The sequence below is a fragment of the Mus musculus genome, chromosome X, assembly GCF_000001635.26.
Source record: "Mus musculus strain C57BL/6J chromosome X, GRCm38.p6 C57BL/6J".
Taxonomy (NCBI): Eukaryota; Metazoa; Chordata; class Mammalia; order Rodentia; family Muridae; genus Mus; species Mus musculus.
Window position 1 is genome coordinate 35811754 of NC_000086.7, and position 17246 is coordinate 35828999.

At 40.8% G+C, this 17246-nt stretch overlaps 1 pseudogene; it reads left to right on the forward strand.

Moving 5' to 3' along the window:
• Positions 5525 to 8881, forward strand: Gm14554 (predicted gene 14554; annotated as a pseudogene).

The window sequence follows — 17246 nt, forward strand, 5'->3', positions numbered from 1 at the left end:
GCTTACCGTAACACATACACAAATACACATTCACTACACTCTGGGTCAAGAGCATTGAAAAGAGAATATTTTAAAATAACAGCTATGACTTAGGTCAGATTATAGTGGTTGATTACTTGAGAAACCTTTGCATTTGGTCTCTTAAAGACAAGTTATATGTCTCAAGTATGAGGTGACCTCAAAGTATATTATTAACTCTGGTTGTGAGATTAAGCAAGAAGTTCATGTTTAGAAACTAAAAGAAAACTCCATTAAAAATGCATCACCGTTGGAGTAGACTTGAGGTAAGGGTAGCTTGGCATTCGCAGTGTGATGCGGCCCTGAAGCAGAATTTTCTCATAGATGCCCCAAATATTTCCATGTGGTTTTCTTTCTTGGGTCTCAGAGGAATAGGAAGGTGATTTCCCTCAGACTTAGGAGTCTTTGGGAGAACCAAGATCCAGGTTGACCCATGGCAGCTTGGACCAGTACCGGCTCCTGAGGCAGGCAATGTTCCAGAGTTCAAGTCCTGGGATATACATATACATCTACATCATATGGCAGCCATATCTGCCAGGTGAACCAGTTGCTCTTTGCCCAGGAGAATGCATCTATCTTTGATGGATGTGGTGAAATATTCTGGGATTGCTTCCTGGCCTCTTTGCACACAGCAGTAACATGAAGCAATGTACTGGATCTTTCGCTCAGTTCTGGGCTAAGAAGCCCTACACACAGCTAATTTGAAGAAACCACACCTTATTCTGGATATCCTGGGATATTCTCATGGTATTTTGTGAACACAAATCTACCATAAAAAAGTTCTTTATCTTTATTTCCTCACTTTACTCTCCTTCATCCTTGTCTCTTGTTGTGGATAACCCTGGGGCTAATTACATTTGATGTTAATTCCAATTCCATTCTCCTGTGAGTGGCTGCAAACAAGGAATGAGTCAGCACTCAGGTGATACCTGCTTCCCACCTTAATTTGTAAAATAAAGTAGAGCTGATGATTGGGCAGATAAAAGGGAAGGTAGAGCAGAAGGTAGGGGAGAGAGGAGAAAATGGAAGAGGGAGAGGATGCAGAGGAGGAAGAAGAAGAAAAGCTGAGCAGAAGCACATGGCCTGGAGAAACTGCAAATTCTAAGGAGTCTTATAGATGTAGAAGATGGTAGTGGAGCAGTATATCTGCCCAGTCTAGGCATACAACATGTAAACATATTAACTGAGTCGTGTTTTCATTGCCAGGGCATATTTGGGTGGAGAGATATACCGCAACAGTCTCTGACCCTCCATCTTTGCATGTGTGTCTATCCCCAAACCCAGAAATATGACTGAGCACAGAGGACACAGAAAATCTGAGAGTGATTTAGAGACTTTGGAGAAAGGAAAGAAGGTAAAGTATACTGAATAGTCCCTGGTGATTGTGGTGAAGTGATGGGCTTGGGAGAAGACATTGTGACAGATCTCGAGATAGCTAATTATAATTGCCTGACTATGTGCAGTAGATGGTTCAGGTGGGGGCCCAAGCCCAGGGCTTGGCAGGCAAGGAGGCAGATGGGGTGGAATGTTTCTCCTTTTGACGCGTCCTTGTCCCCCCACATCAGGTACCTGGGCTTCCTGACTTTTCAAAAGTTGTTGTGAATGAATGCTGCTGCCCTCTGGTGGTCACCACTTTGAAGACATGTTGCAGCATCAACCTGGACTCTGATGGCTGGGTGCCTGAAGACTCAGGCCTGGTTCCAAGAATCATAGTTATGAGCAGATGTTCTTATTTCCTATTATACTCATGGCTCAGGCTTGAAAGATTGAATAGAGCTGCCTGTGATGTGCCCTGTGTCCATCCCACAGCCATATTCTTGCACATGGAAACAATCTACTCTCTCAAGGACCCAAAACAAGTCTTCTCCCTATGCCATCTGTTCACCTCCCCTTATATGCTGAAGTCTCAGACACCACCAACCCTCTTCCCTACCAGCACAGGGTACTCCTGGGAGGATTTTAAGGGCAAGAATCTTTAAACTGACAGCATTCTTGTGATCTGAATTCCAAATGTTTGCACACCCATAGTAGGCTTGGCTTCTGTACTGGTTATCCTGGTGATATTTTCTTTATTTACATTTCCAATGTTATCCCCTTTCCTAGTTTCCCCCCCAAAAATCCCCTATCCTCTCTCCACACCCCTGCTTACCAACCCACCCATTGATTCATGGCCCTGGCATTCCCCTATACTGGGGCATAGAACCTTCACAGAACCAAGGGCCTCTCCTCCCATTGATGACTGACTAGGCCATCCCCAGCTACATATGCATCTAGAGCCATGAGTCTCTCCATGTGTTTTCTTTGATTGGTGGTTTAGTCCCAGGGAGCTCTGGGGTTACTGGTTAGTTCATATTGTAGTTCCTCCTATGGGGCTTCAAACCCCTTCAACTCCTTGAGTACTTTCTCTAGCTCCTTCATTGGGGACCCTGTGCTCCGTCTAATGGATGACTGTGAGCATCCACTTCTGTATTAGTCAGGCACTGGCAGAGCCTGTCAGGAGACAACTATATCACTCTCCTGTCAGCAAGCTCTTGTTGGCATCTGCTATAGTGTCTGGGTTTGGTGGTTGTTTATGGGATGGATCCCCATGTTGGGCAGTCTCAGGATGGTCATACCTTCAGTCTTTGCTCCTGAACATTGTCTCTGTAACTCCTTCCATGGGTATTTTGTTCCCCTTTCTAAGAAGGATCAAAGTGTCCACACTTTGGTCTTCCTTCTTCTTGAGTTTCATGTGTTTTGCAAATTGTGTCTTGGATATTCTGAGCTTCTGGGCTAATATCCGTTTATCAATGAGTGCATATTATGTGTGTTCTTTTGTGATTGGGTTACCACACTTAGGATGGTATCCTCCAGGGAGATGAAGGAACTTGATTTCTGTGAAGAACAGTTGAAACTACAGGATAAAAAAAAGAACATTAATAGCCACATAATTAATAACAACTTAAATTAGCATTCTATTTTGCTTTTAAAAATGGGAAAGGGAACTGGATGTTGTAGCACTAGCATTTAATCTCTGCACTCTAGCTTATTTTTAATAACCAGACACGATCAATAGAGGGGCTTCTGGGGCCACTCTTCCTCAATTTTTACATGGCTGTATACTTTCTCTCCTGCAGCTCCCAAGCTTGATCCTACTGCTTCCTGGGCATGGTGATTCTAAATCTTCCCCTGTTTCCCTTATCCTGAGAATCTAAAGTCCTGCCTCTGTCTTCTTTCCCAGCCATTGACTGCTAGCAACTTTATTTACCAATTAGAGCCAACTGGAGGCAGGAACCAGTAGCATCTTATATGCAGATGTGCAAATTCCTGTAGAAACCAATTAACATAAGCAATAAACCAAATCCACACCATTTATTGTATTAAAGGTGTATCTCAGTGGATTGTATACAATCTCATAATGTAACCCCGTCCATTCTTTAATGCCTGAACAATTTTACCATCCTAAAAGAAATGTATTTGTAGTTACTTCCCATTCTCCTGCCCCCCCCCAGCTTACTAATGTCCAATGTATATTTTATAGATGTCCTTGTAAGTGAAATTTATATAAACAGGATTATCTAATATGAATGCTAGAATGTCTGACTTTCTTAATACTCTCAAGGTTTAGCCTAGTCATTGCATATGTCAACATTTACCTCTTTTTGTGGATGAGTAATATTCCACTGAATTGGATATAGCATCTTTTGTTTAACATGTATGATGGAAACTGGTTTCCTCCTTTCTTGTCTTTTATAAACATCATTGTTTCAACTGCCAATGTTTCATACAGCTTTTCATATGAACCTTTACTTTCCATTTTCTTGGGTGGGAATAAGAATGAAATTTCTGGATCACATATATCATTGAATTTAAATTTTGGAGTAACAGACACCCCTCACCCGAAATCTGTTCTCTTCATAGCCCTGTCAGAAATATAAGAGGCTTATAATTTGTTTCTGTTCTATTACTAATATCAAACAAATGAAGTGATCTCTCATATGTATTTTGTATGGATTTCCATAATGCTAAGTATTCTGCTTGGATTTTGAATTTACTTGAGAAGCTACCTGTCTTAAAGTTTATCTCCAGTATGTGATTATTGGGATATAGAATATACTTTAGGAGGTAGAGACTAGAGGAATCTCCTTGGGTGATCATAAGCGTGTCCTTAAATGTTTTTGAGAGCAAAATAAAGGGATAAATGATGATGGACTAGAACCCCTAATATTCAGAGACAATAGCAACCTTTTTAAAAAATATGTTGATGTTCTCAAGTACTTTAATATAGTTATGGAAAGCTGAACAAAAGAATTCATGGCCTCAAAAAATTGAAGTCCAAGATGAAATCTTTTTCACATGTTTAACTTTTCTGGCAGTTGCTAAGTATAATTTACTAAACTGTAGACTAAAAAATGTGCACTACATATAGATTTTCCATGAGAAACTTCAGCAGTGATCAAGAATAAATGTCTTATATGAACAAAGTATCCTGACTTTTAATATGTAATCTTCGTGTTTAAAAAGGTGGTGGCTGTAATGTATACGTATACCCTCTCCTGTTAGTTTTTGAGACTAGGTTTCTCACTGAACCTGAAGCTCAGCAATTTAGCTAGACTGGTTAGCTAGGAATCTTTAGGGGTTTGGCTATCTCTGCCCACCAGTACTGAAGTTGCAAATGTCTGCCATTATCATATATGTGGGTCCTGGGGATCCAAACTCAGGTCCTCACACTTTACCAACTGAGCTCTCCCCCTATTCTCTAATATGTATTCATTACATTACCAAAATTTAGCATATATATATATATATATATATATTTACATGGTAATATTCTCCTCTAAACCACCAGACTATGGCAATCAAGAAACTCTGCTGACTTTGCAGTATGCCCAGCATGGGAGCAGTTCCTCAAGACATAGAGCTCTTGGTCTGCAATTCTGTATCAGAGCTCCTAAAAAGCAGGTTCAGTACATTGTGACTGGTGTTAGCCTTGTATCCCTGTGTTACACATGCCCTGGAAACAAAAGCATACCCAAAGAAAGTCCAGGGTGAAGGAAATTAGAAAGTTGCCACTCACTTTATCTCCCTTTCGGAGATTCAAAATACAGATTGACTGACAATTCTGTTTTAAGGTTTTGCACTCCAAAATTTCTTAAACTTAATTTATTGTGGACATTATTCCATGTGATGCTTACTAAAACATTTATATTAACATCCATATCTTGGAAAAGCAATTTGAAAATATGATGAAATAATTCAAATTCTATTTCTTCAACATGAAAGCTGGTATGTGTAATTGTTCTCACTTTAGTACACAAAATGATGCTAGCCGAGACTAAAACAGCGTGGCTCCATGCAAATGTATCTCACTGAGAGAGCGCTCACTCGCTTTCATGCATGAGGCCACAACTTGACTGCTTTGTACACAGCCTTCAAAATGAAAAGAAAATGACAGCAAAAATTACTTTTCAAATAAGATTTCATTTTAGAATACTATTTTTCATTATTCAATGTGTTAATTACCTGAGCTTTCCCTGATGTGAAAATAAAAACATTTTCTTGCCACCTTATTAGGATGGCAGATATTTTCTCAGTGAATCATTGGACGGAAAGCTCCACCTATGGAACATAACTGACCAAAAAAAAAATGGCTTTATGGAATGAAGTTGATGGTCAGACAAAGTTGATCACAGCTGCCAATTTTTGTCAGAATGGTGAATATGCAGTAATTGGGACATAAATGGGAAATGTGTTTTCTATGATACAGAGGTAAAAAAAAAAACCTTGTGGTTTTAGACAGTGTATTAATATCCTATTTATACCATCTGGACTTTAACCATTTTGTTGGTAAAATAAGATGAAAAATGGTAACATCTGAGACTTAGTAAAAATGATTTTTTAATTTTATTTTTTTACTTATTTTTTTAAATTTTTTATTAGATATTTTCTTCACTTACATTTCAAATGCTATCCCCTTTCCTAGTTTCCTCTCTCAAAGTTCCCATACCCTCCTCCTGCCCTGCTCCCCAGCCCACCCACTCCTGCTTCCTAGCCCTGGCATTCCCCTGTACTGGGGCATATATTCTTCAAAAGACCAAAGGCCTCTCCTCCCATTGATGGCCAACTAGGCCATCCTCTGCTACATATGCAACTAGAGACACAGCTCTGCAGGGTACGGGTTAGTTCATATTGTTGATCCTCCTATAGGATAGCTCCTTGGGTGCTTTCTCTAGCTCCTTTTTTAGGGGTCCTGTGTTCCATCCAATAGATGACTGTGAGCATCCACTTCTGTATTTGCCAGGCACTGGCATAGCCTCACAAGAGATAGCTATGTCAGGGCCCTGTCAGCAAAATCTTGTTGGCATATGCAATAGTGTCTGAGTTTGGTGGTTGTTATGTGGGGCAGTCTCTGGATCATCCTTCCTTCCGTCTCACCTCTGAATTTTGTCTCTGTAACTCCTTCCATGGGTATTTTGCTCCCCATTCTAAGAAGGAACGAAGGCTCTATGCCCCAATATAGGGGAATGACAGTACCAGGAATGGGAGTGGGTGGGTTGGGGAGCAGGGGGAAGGGGGAGGGGAGAGGGAATTTTTTGGAGGGAAAACTAGGAAAGGGGATAACATTTGAAATGTAAATGAAGACAATATCTAATTAAAAAATAAATAAAATAAAACTCATTACAAGTTCTAAAAAAAAAAAAGAAGAAGAAGAAGAAGAACAAAGTATCCACACTTTGGTCTTCCTTCTTCTTGAATTTCATGTGTTTTGAAAATTGTATCTTGGTTATTCTAAGTTTCTGGGCTAATATCCACTTATCAGTGAGTGCATATCATGTGTGTTCTTGGGTTACCTCACTCAGGATGATATCCTCCAGATCCATCCATTTGCCTAAGAATTTCATAAATTCATTGTTTTTAATAGCTGAGTAGTACTCCATTGTGTAAATGCACCACATTTTCTGTATCCATTCCTCTGTTGAGGGACATCTGAGTTCTTTCCAGCTTCTGGCTATTATAAATAAGGCTTCTATGAACATAGTAGAGCATGTGTCCTTATTACAAGTTGTAGCATCTTCTGAGTATATGCCCAGAAGAGGTATTGCTGGATCCTCTGGTAGTACTATGTTCAATTTTCTGAGGAACTGCCAAACTGATTTCCAGAGTGGTTGTACCAGCTTGCAATCCCACCAGCAATGGAGGAGTGTTCCTCTTTCTCCACATCCTCCCCAGCATCTGCTGTCACATGAGTTTTTGATCTTAGTCATTCTGACTGATGTGAGGTAGAACAAATGATCTTAGGGGTTTCTTCTACTTCTGATATTTTTAATTTATGATTTTCTTTTACCATTTAAAGTAAAATACACAAATACATGTATGATCTACTACAGTTTGAAAGAAAAATTACTGGCATTGAACCTTTACCTAGAGAAAATAAGGTACTATATAGTATTCAAAACCTTCTCTCTCCACACTGTGTATGGAGTCTTGAAAGTTAGTTTCAAAACTGGGCAAAAACATGGGGTAATATTACTGTTTGTAGTTTTGCTGTTTACTTGCTTTGGGTGTAATACCCTTTTTGTGTTGTGGTTTAATTTAAATTAAAAGGTGATATTCTTATCTATGCTTTTGGTTTACTTTCAGACAATGATAACCTCACATGACTCCAGAATCAGACTGTATGATCCGAGAGACCTATCATTGTCCATAAAGTATAAGAGTTATCAATAGGCAGCAGCCAGATCAAAGCAAGTTTCAGGTAATTGGCACTGAGAAATTCCCAGATGTATGGTACTTCTTCATTCCCCATTTTTCATTATATGAGGTTCTTAAGTCTTTCCATTTTTATAACTAAAATCATATCTTCATCATACATTGCTTACTTTACCTAACTGTATGATAGGCAAGAAAACTACCCCTGTTTTGCAAATAAAAAAAAAAAACAGACAACATTAAATAACTGTCCTGTAATCATAGTTGTGAGAGACATGCTTAGAAGACTTCTTGCTTCAGAATGTTTGCTTTTGAACTTTTTTGTAAGCCACTAAGAGAAAACCCTCATCACAACCACTACCAAACATACTGTCTTGATCCCTTTAGGTGCAGGAGCTAAGAAAAAATTTTCTCACCATTAAAGCAAAGTGCCATGTCATTACAGCTTTGCTTGTCATCTGAACTCCTAATTTAGGATCTGTAAAGTCTCCAGAAATAAGATTAGCTGCCTAGCTTTTCTTCTTCCTAATCGTTCTTTCAACTCTTCTCAAAAATTCATTATTTTCTTCTTGAAGTACCCAGTAATTACCCAGCCATTTAATTGGCTTCATCTGCTCTCCTTTAAGTCACTAGTTCTAGAATGGATTAACCAACATCACAGTTACCAGGGCTTTGATGAAAATTCTAAGGCTAATAGAGTTTTGGTTAGCATGATAAGGCTCTAGGCTGGGTCCACAGCATTAAGAATCTCCAAAATGTAAACAATAGGTAACACCCCTATGTCTGAAAAGATTATCCTGGTTATCTCCGAGAGAGTATATTCATTATAACAGTGTTCTAACAAATGTGTAGCAATAAGCAAACATCAAAACAGCCTGGCTATGCATCAAACCAAATTCAGAATCCAGAATAAGGATTTAATTCTCAACAATCTTACTCAGGTGTTACTGTGGATATCTTAAATTAGCACTGATAGAAGGAAACCTTAATTTTTTTTCTGTTTATTTTTTGACCTTTCCTGCTCAAATACAGTCATGACTCTACTTACCTCTTTAGCGGTTTAGAAGATAAATATGTTTATATCTGGAGTACGTACCATGACCTAAGCAAGTTTACTTCAGTCAGGAGAGATCGTAATGACTTCTGGGAAGGTATTAAAGGTAAGCAAATGCAGCTTACATATATATGTGCCTTATTATAAAGGAGTAGAGATTTGTTGAGATCTCATTATGCCAGAAACATAGATGGACATATTTATGTCTTTCTACTATGTTAGAATTTATAGAATAACAATAAGTTCATACGTTAGGACAGTTTTGTTGGCTGCAATTTCCCAAGAAGTCCCAGTTTTCCTTTGATAGCTGGCCACTGGCCAACACAGTTTCTTTCATCCCAAGTTTTAAGAATCATTACATGTGTGGGAGTAGTGTGATGCTGTGCAAGTGTGGAGGCCAGAGGACAACTGTATGGAGTCAGTGCTCTCCTTCCTCCTTTAAATTGGTTTCAGGGATCCAACTTAGGTTGCTCGGCTTGGGTAACAAGAACCTTTACCAACTGGGCCATCTCACTGACTCTTTTGTTCCAATGTTAATTATTAATATTGAGTTTCAAATCACACACTATACATGAAACAGTAATTAGTAGCTTATAAGCAGCTACTAAATGGTTAAAGAGGTCACAGAATTCAAAGAGGCCTCCCTGGGGCAGAGGTAGATAGATGCAGAGAGTCACTGAGGCTGTTAGATAAGACATTAAGGAACTCAGCAGAAGAGCTTCTGGAGCCTCAGGAGAGCAAAGCCATAGCCAAGCTGTGAAAGTGGAGGATGGAGAAACAGCTAATAGGCAGCTCAAGCTGGACACTTCAAGCAGAGGGGACTAAGCTGTGCTGAAGCTTATGGGATATAGAGAGTTCTCTGTTTTTGACATAAACCACGTGGTCAGGTTGCAGTTCCCAGAGTTTGTAACTCTTGTCATTAAAATGATAGGGCCTGTCTTTTTATAGGGGCCAGATAAGCGTATCCCACCTTTCGATGTATTCACAAAGTTCTGGGGCCTGATTTTTTTCTGATATACTTTTAATAAGCCATTGTAGTCATATATTCCAGTCTATTTGATATGTTTTAGGTGCTACTCTTGTAGTTTTACAGTCTGTGCTTGCTTGTAGTTGGTGCTGTACAGGTGATGGTGTCTATGTGTACAAATAAGATGTAAATGCATCCTGTCTCTGTATTTCTATTAAAAATTGAGCCAAATGCTGCTTGGTAATATGCAGCCAACCAGAGCAAGACATGGAAAAACTTAAAGCAAGGCACAGCCTGATCTTCACAGATATATTGGAAGTTTAGCAATTATAACTTGTTGTCTTTCATAGCTAACTGTTTTATTTTTCTATACCAAGGAAGAATCGATCCTGGTCTAAAACTTGAAAAGTTATAGAAACATAGGTTATATGTGAGACAGATTTTTAGAAACTATGTCTGGGTTTAAAATTTGTCTTATATGGGCCAGTTCAACAGCCCAAATGCTATAGACTGCTTGCCTCTCAGGAGGTCTGCAGAAACTACAGACAAATATGAGAATCTCCCCCAAATACCTATGCCAGCAGGGACAACCATGGGGCCCAGATGACTTGAGATGCACCTCCCCCAACCCCATCCCCATTCCTCAAACCCCTGAGCTCCACCTTCCTTCTGGCTCACTTCCCCACCCAGGCCAGATCAGAGGTCTGATACCAGCTCCCAAACCCTACAGCCAACAAGCCTTCCAAGAGGTCCACAGTAACCAAGGGAAAAGGAGGTCATAGTCAATAAAAGTATCACAAACCAAATCCAAGAACGCATCAAAACGATCATTCACCATGCTCAAGTAGGCTTTATCCCAGGGATGCAGAGATGGTTCAATATACAAAAATGCATCAACACAATACACCATATATACAAACTCAAGGAAAAAACATGTGATCACCTCATTAGATGCTTAAAAAGCCTGCAACAAAATACAATACTCTTTCATGTTAAAAGTCCTAGAGGAATCAGGAATTCATGATACATACCTAAACATAATAAAGCAATATATAGAGGGACAGCCAGCCACCGTCCGGACCGGAGGACAGGTGCCCGCCCGGCTGGGGAGGCGGCCTAAGCCACAGCAGCAGCGGTCGCCATCTTGGTCCGAGACCCGCCGAACTTAGGAAATTAGTCTGAACAGGTGAGAGGGTGCGCCAGAGAACCTGACAGCTTCTGGAACAGGCAGAAGCACAGAGGCGCTGAGGCAGCACCCTTTGTGGGCCGGGGACAGCCAGCCACCGTCTGGACCGGAGGACAGGTGCCCGCCCGGCTGGGGAGGCGGCCTAAGCCACAGCAGCAGCGGTCGCCATCTTGGTCCGGGACCCGCCGAACTTAGGAAATTAGTCTGAACAGGTGAGAGGGTGCGCCAGAGAACCTGACAGCCTCTGGAACAGGCAGAAGCACAGAGGGGCTGAGGCAGCACCCTGTGTGGGCCGGGGACAGCCGGCCACCTTCCGGACCAGAGGACAGGTGCCCGCCCGGCTGGGGAGGCGACCTAAGCCACAGCAGCAGCGGTCGCCATCTTGGTCCGGGACCCGCCGAACTTAGGAAATTAGTCTGAACAGGTGAGAGGGTGCGCCAGAGAACCTGACAGCTTCTGGAACAGGCGGAAGCACAGAGGCGCTGAGGCAGCACCCTTTGTGGGCCGGGGACAGCCAGCCACCGTCCGGACCGGAGGACAGGTGCCCGCCCGGCTGGGGAGGCGGCCTAAGCCACAGCAGCAGCGGTCGCCATCTTGGTCCGAGACCCGCCGAACTTAGGAAATTAGTCTGAACAGGTGAGAGGGTGCGCCAGAGAACCTGACAGCTTCTGGAACAGGCAGAAGCACAGAGGCGCTGAGGCAGCACCCTGTGTGGGCCGGGGACAGCCGGCCACCTTCCGGACCGGAGGACAGGTGCCCACCCGGCTGGGGAGGCGGCCTAAGCCACAGCAGCAGCGGTCGCCATCTTGGTCCCGGGACTCCAAGGAACTTAGGAATTTAGTCTGCTTAGGTGAGAGTCTGTACCACCTGGGAACTGCCAAAGCAACACAGTGTCTGAGAAAGGTCCTGTTTTGGGCCTTCTTCTTCGGCCAGGAGGAGGTCCAAATACAAGATATCTGTGCACCTTCCCTGTAAGAGAGCTTGCCAGCAGAGAGTGCTCTGAGCACTGAAACTCAGAGGAGAGAATCTGTCTCCCAGGTCTGCTGATAGACGGTAACAGAATCACCAGAAGAACAATCTCTAAACAGAGTCAACTATAACTACTAACTCCAGAGATTACCAGATGGCGAAAGGTAAACGGAGGAATCTTACTAACAGGAACCAAGACCACTCACCATCACCAGAACCCAGCACACCCACTTCGCCCAGTCCAGGGAACCCCAACACACCTGAGAACCTAGACCTAGATTTAAAAGCATATCTCATGATGATGGTAGAGGACATCAAGAAGGACTTTAATAAATCACTTAAAGAAATACAGGAGAACACTGCTAAAGAGTTACAAGTCCTTAAAGAAAAACAGGAAAACACAATCAAACAGGTAGAAGTCCTTACAGAAAAAGAGGAAAAAACATACAAACAGGTGATGGAAATGAACAAAACCATACTAGACCTAAAAAGGGAAGTAGACACAATAAAGAAAACTCAAAGCGAGGCAACACTAGAGATAGAAACCCTAGGAAAGAAATCTGGAACCATAGATTTGAGCATCAGCAACAGAATACAAGAGATGGAAGAGAGAATCTCAGGTGCAGAAGATTCCATAGAGAACATCGGCACAACAATCAAAGAAAATGGAAAATGCAAAAAGATCCTAACTCAAAATATCCAGGAAATCCAGGACACAATAAGAAGACCAAACGTACGGATAATAGGAGTGGATGAGAATGAAGATTTTCAACTCAAAGGTCCAGCAAACATCTTCAACAAAATTATTGAAGAAAACTTCCCAAATCTAAAGAATGAGATGCATATGAACATACAAGAAGCCTACAGAACTCCAAATAGACTGGACCAGAAAAGAAATTCCTCCCGACACATAATAATCAGAACATCAAATGCACTAAATAAAGATAGAATACTAAAAGCAGTAAGGGAAAAAGGTCAAGTAACATATAAAGGCAAGCCTATCAGAATTACACCAGATTTTTCACCAGAGACTATGAAAGCCAGAAGAGCCTGGACAGATGTTATACAGACACTAAGAGAACACAAACTGCAGCCCAGGCTACTATACCCAGCCAAACTCTCAATTATCATAGAGGGAGAAACCAAAGTATTCCACGACAAAACCAAATTCACGCATTATCTCTCCACGAATCCAGCCCTTCAAAGGATAATAACAGAAAAAAACCAATACAAGAACGGGAACAACGCCCTAGAAAAAACAAGAAGGTAATCCCTCAACAAACCTAAAAGAAGACAGCCACAAGAACAGAATGCCACCTTTAACAACTAAAATAACAGGAAGCAACAATTACTTTTCCTTAATATCTCTTAACATCAATGGTCTCAACTCGCCAATAAAAAGACATAGACTAACAAACTGGCTACACAAACAAGACCCAACATTTTGCTGCTTACAGGAAACTCATCTCAGAGAAAAAGATAGACACTACCTCAGAATGAAAGGCTGGAAAACAATTTTCCAAGCAAATGGTATGAAGAAACAAGCAGGAGTAGCCATCCTAATATCTGATAAGATTGACTTCCAACCCAAAGTCATCAAAAAAGACAAGGAGGGACACTTCATTCTCATCAAAGGTAAAATCCTCCAAGAGGAACTCTCAATTCTGAATATCTATGCTCCAAATACAAGAGCAGCCACATTCACTAAAGAAACTTTAGTAAAGCTCAAAGCACACATTGCGCCTCACACAATAATAGTGGGAGACTTCAACACACCACTTTCACCAATAGACAGATCATGGAAACAGAAACTAAACAGGGACACACTGAAACTAACAGAAGTGATGAAACAAATGGATCTGACAGATATCTACAGAACATTTTATCCTAAAACAAAAGGATATACCTTCTTCTCAGCACCTCATGGTACCTTCTCCAAAATTGACCACATAATAGGTCACAAATCAGGCCTCAACAGATTCAAAAATATTGAAATTGTCCCATGTATCCTATCAGATCACCATGCACTAAGGCTGATCTTCAATAACAAAATAAATAACAGAAAGCCAACATTCACATGGAAACTGAACAACACTCTTCTCAATGATACCTTGGTCAAGGAAGGAATAAAGAAAGAAATTAAAGACTTTTTAGAGTTTAATGAAAATGAAGCCACAACGTACCCAAACCTTTGGGACACAATGAAAGCATTTCTAAGAGGGAAACTCATAGCTATGAGTGCCTTCAAGAAAAAACGGGAGAGAGCACATACTAGCAGCTTGACAACACATCTAAAAGCTCTAGAAAAAAAGGAAGCAAATTCACCCAAGAGGAGTAGACGGCAGGAAATAATCAAACTCAGGGGTGAAATCAACCAAGTGGAAACAAGAAGAACTATTCAAAGAATTAACCAAACGAGGAGTTGGTTCTTTGAGAAAATCAACAAGATAGATAAACCCTTAGCTAGACTCACTAAAGGGCACAGGGACAAAATCCTAATTAACAAAATCAGAAATGAAAAGGGAGACATAACAACAGATCCTGAAGAAATCCAAAACACCATCAGATCCTTCTACAAAAGGCTATACTCAACAAAACTGGAAAACCTGGACGAAATGGACAAATTTCTGGACAGATACCAGGTACCAAAGTTGAATCAGGATCAAGTTGACCTTCTAAACAGTTCCATATCCCCTAAAGAAATAGAAGCAGTTATTAATAGTCTCCCAGCCAAAAAAAGCCCAGGACCAGACGGGTTTAGTGCAGAGTTCTATCAGACCTTCAAAGAAGATCTTACTCCAGTTCTGCACAAACTTTTTCACAAGATAGAAGTAGAAGGTATTCTACCCAACTCATTTTATGAAGCCACTATTACTCTGATACCTAAACCACAGAAAGATCCAACAAAGATAGAGAACTTCAGACCAATTTCTCTTATGAACATCGATGCAAAAATCCTTAATAAAATTCTCGCTAACCGAATCCAAGAACACATTAAAGCAATCATCCATCCTGACCAAGTAGGTTTTATTCCAGGGATGCAGGGATGGTTTAATATACGAAAATCCATCAATGTAATCCATTATATAAACAAACTCAAAGACAAAAACCACATGATCATCTCGTTAGATGCAGAAAAAGCATTTGACAAGATCCAACACCCATTCATGATAAAAGTTCTGGAAAGATCAGGAATTCAAGGCCAATACCTAAACATGATAAAAGCAATCTACAGCAAACCAGTAGCCAACATCAAAGTAAATGGAGAGAAGCTGGAAGCAATCCCACTAAAATCAGGGACTAGACAAGGCTGCCCACTTTCTCCCTACCTTTTCAACATAGTACTTGAAGTATTAGCCAGAGCAATTCGACAACAAAAGGAGATCAAGGGGATACAAATTGGAAAAGAGGAAGTCAAAATATCACTTTTTGCAGATGATATGATAGTATATATAAGTGACCCTAAAAATTCCAACAGAGAACTCCTAAACCTGATAAACAGCTTCGGTGAAGTAGCTGGATATAAAATTAACTCAAACAAGTCAATGGCCTTTCTCTACACAAAGAATAAACAGGCTGAGAAAGAAATTAGGGAAACAACACCCTTCTCAATAGCCACAAATAATATAAAATATCTCGGCGTGACTCTAACGAAGGAAGTGAAAGATCTGTATGATAAAAACTTCAAGTCCCTGAAGAAAGAAATTAAAGAAGATCTCAGAAGATGGAAAGATCTCCCATGCTCATGGATTGGCAGGACCAACATTGTAAAAATGGCTATCTTGCCAAAAGCAATCTACAGATTCAATGCAATCCCCATTAAAATTCCAACTCAATTCTTCAACGAATTAGAAGGAGCAATTTGCAAATTCATCTGGAATAACAAAAAACCGAGGATAGCAAAAACTCTTCTCAAGGATAAAAGAACCTCTGGTGGAATCACCATGCCTGACCTAAAGCTTTACTACAGAGCAATTGTGATAAAAACTGCATGGTACTGGTATAGAGACAGACAAGTGGACCAATGGAATAGAATTGAAGACCCAGAAATGAACCCACACACCTATGGTCACTTGATCTTCGACAAGGGAGCCAAAACCATCCAGTGGAAGAAAGACAGCATTTTCAACAATTGGTGCTGGCACAACTGGTTGTTATCATGTAGAAGAATGCGAATCGATCCATACTTATCTCCTTGTACTAAGGTCAAATCTAAGTGGATCAAGGAACTTCACATAAAACCAGAGACACTGAAACTTATAGAGGAGAAAGTGGGGAAAAGCCTTGAAGATATGGGCACAGGGGAAAAATTCCTGAACAGAACAGCAATGGCTTGTGCTGTAAGATCGAGAATTGACAAATGGGACCTAATGAAACTCCAAAGTTTCTGCAAGGCAAAAGACACTGTCTATAAGACAAAAAGACCACCAACAGATTGGGAAAGGATCTTTACCTATCCTAAATCAGATAGGGGACTAATATCCAACATATATAAAGAACTCAAGAAGGTGGACCTCAGAAAATCAAATAACCCCCTTAAAAAATGGGGCTCAGAACTGAACAAAGAATTCTCACCTGAGGAATACCGAATGGCAGAGAAGCACCTGAAAAAATGTTCAACATCCTTAATCATCAGGGAAATGCAAATCAAAACAACCCTGAGATTCCACCTCACACCAGTGAGAATGGCTAAGATCAAAAATTCAGGTGACAGCAGATGCTGGCGAGGATGTGGAGAAAGAGGAACACTCCTCCATTGTTGGTGGGATTGCAGGCTTGTACAACCACTCTGGAAATCAGTCTGGCGGTTCCTCAGAAAATTGGACATAGTACTACCGGAGGATCCAGCAATACCTCTCCTGGGCATATATCCAGAAGAAGCCCCAACTGGTAAGAAGGACACATGCTCCACTATGTTCATAGCAGCCTTATTTATAATAGCCAGAAACTGGAAAGAACCCAGATGCCCCTCAACAGAGGAATGGATACAGAAAATGTGGTACATCTACACAATGGAGTACTACTCAGCTATTAAAAAGAATGAATTTATGAAATTCCTAGCCAAATGGATGGACCTGGAGAGCATCATCCTGAGTGAGGTAACACAATCACAAAGGAACTCACACAATATGTACTCACTGATAAGTGGATACTAGCCCAAAACCTAGGATACCCACGATATAAGATACAATTTCCTAAACACATGAAACTCAAGAAAAATGAAGACTGAAGTGTGGACACTATGACCCTCCTTAGAAGTGGGAACAAAACACCCATGGAAGGAGTTACAGAAACAAAGTATGGAGCTGAGATGAAAGGATGGACCATGTAGAGACTGCCATATCCAGGGATCCACCCCATAA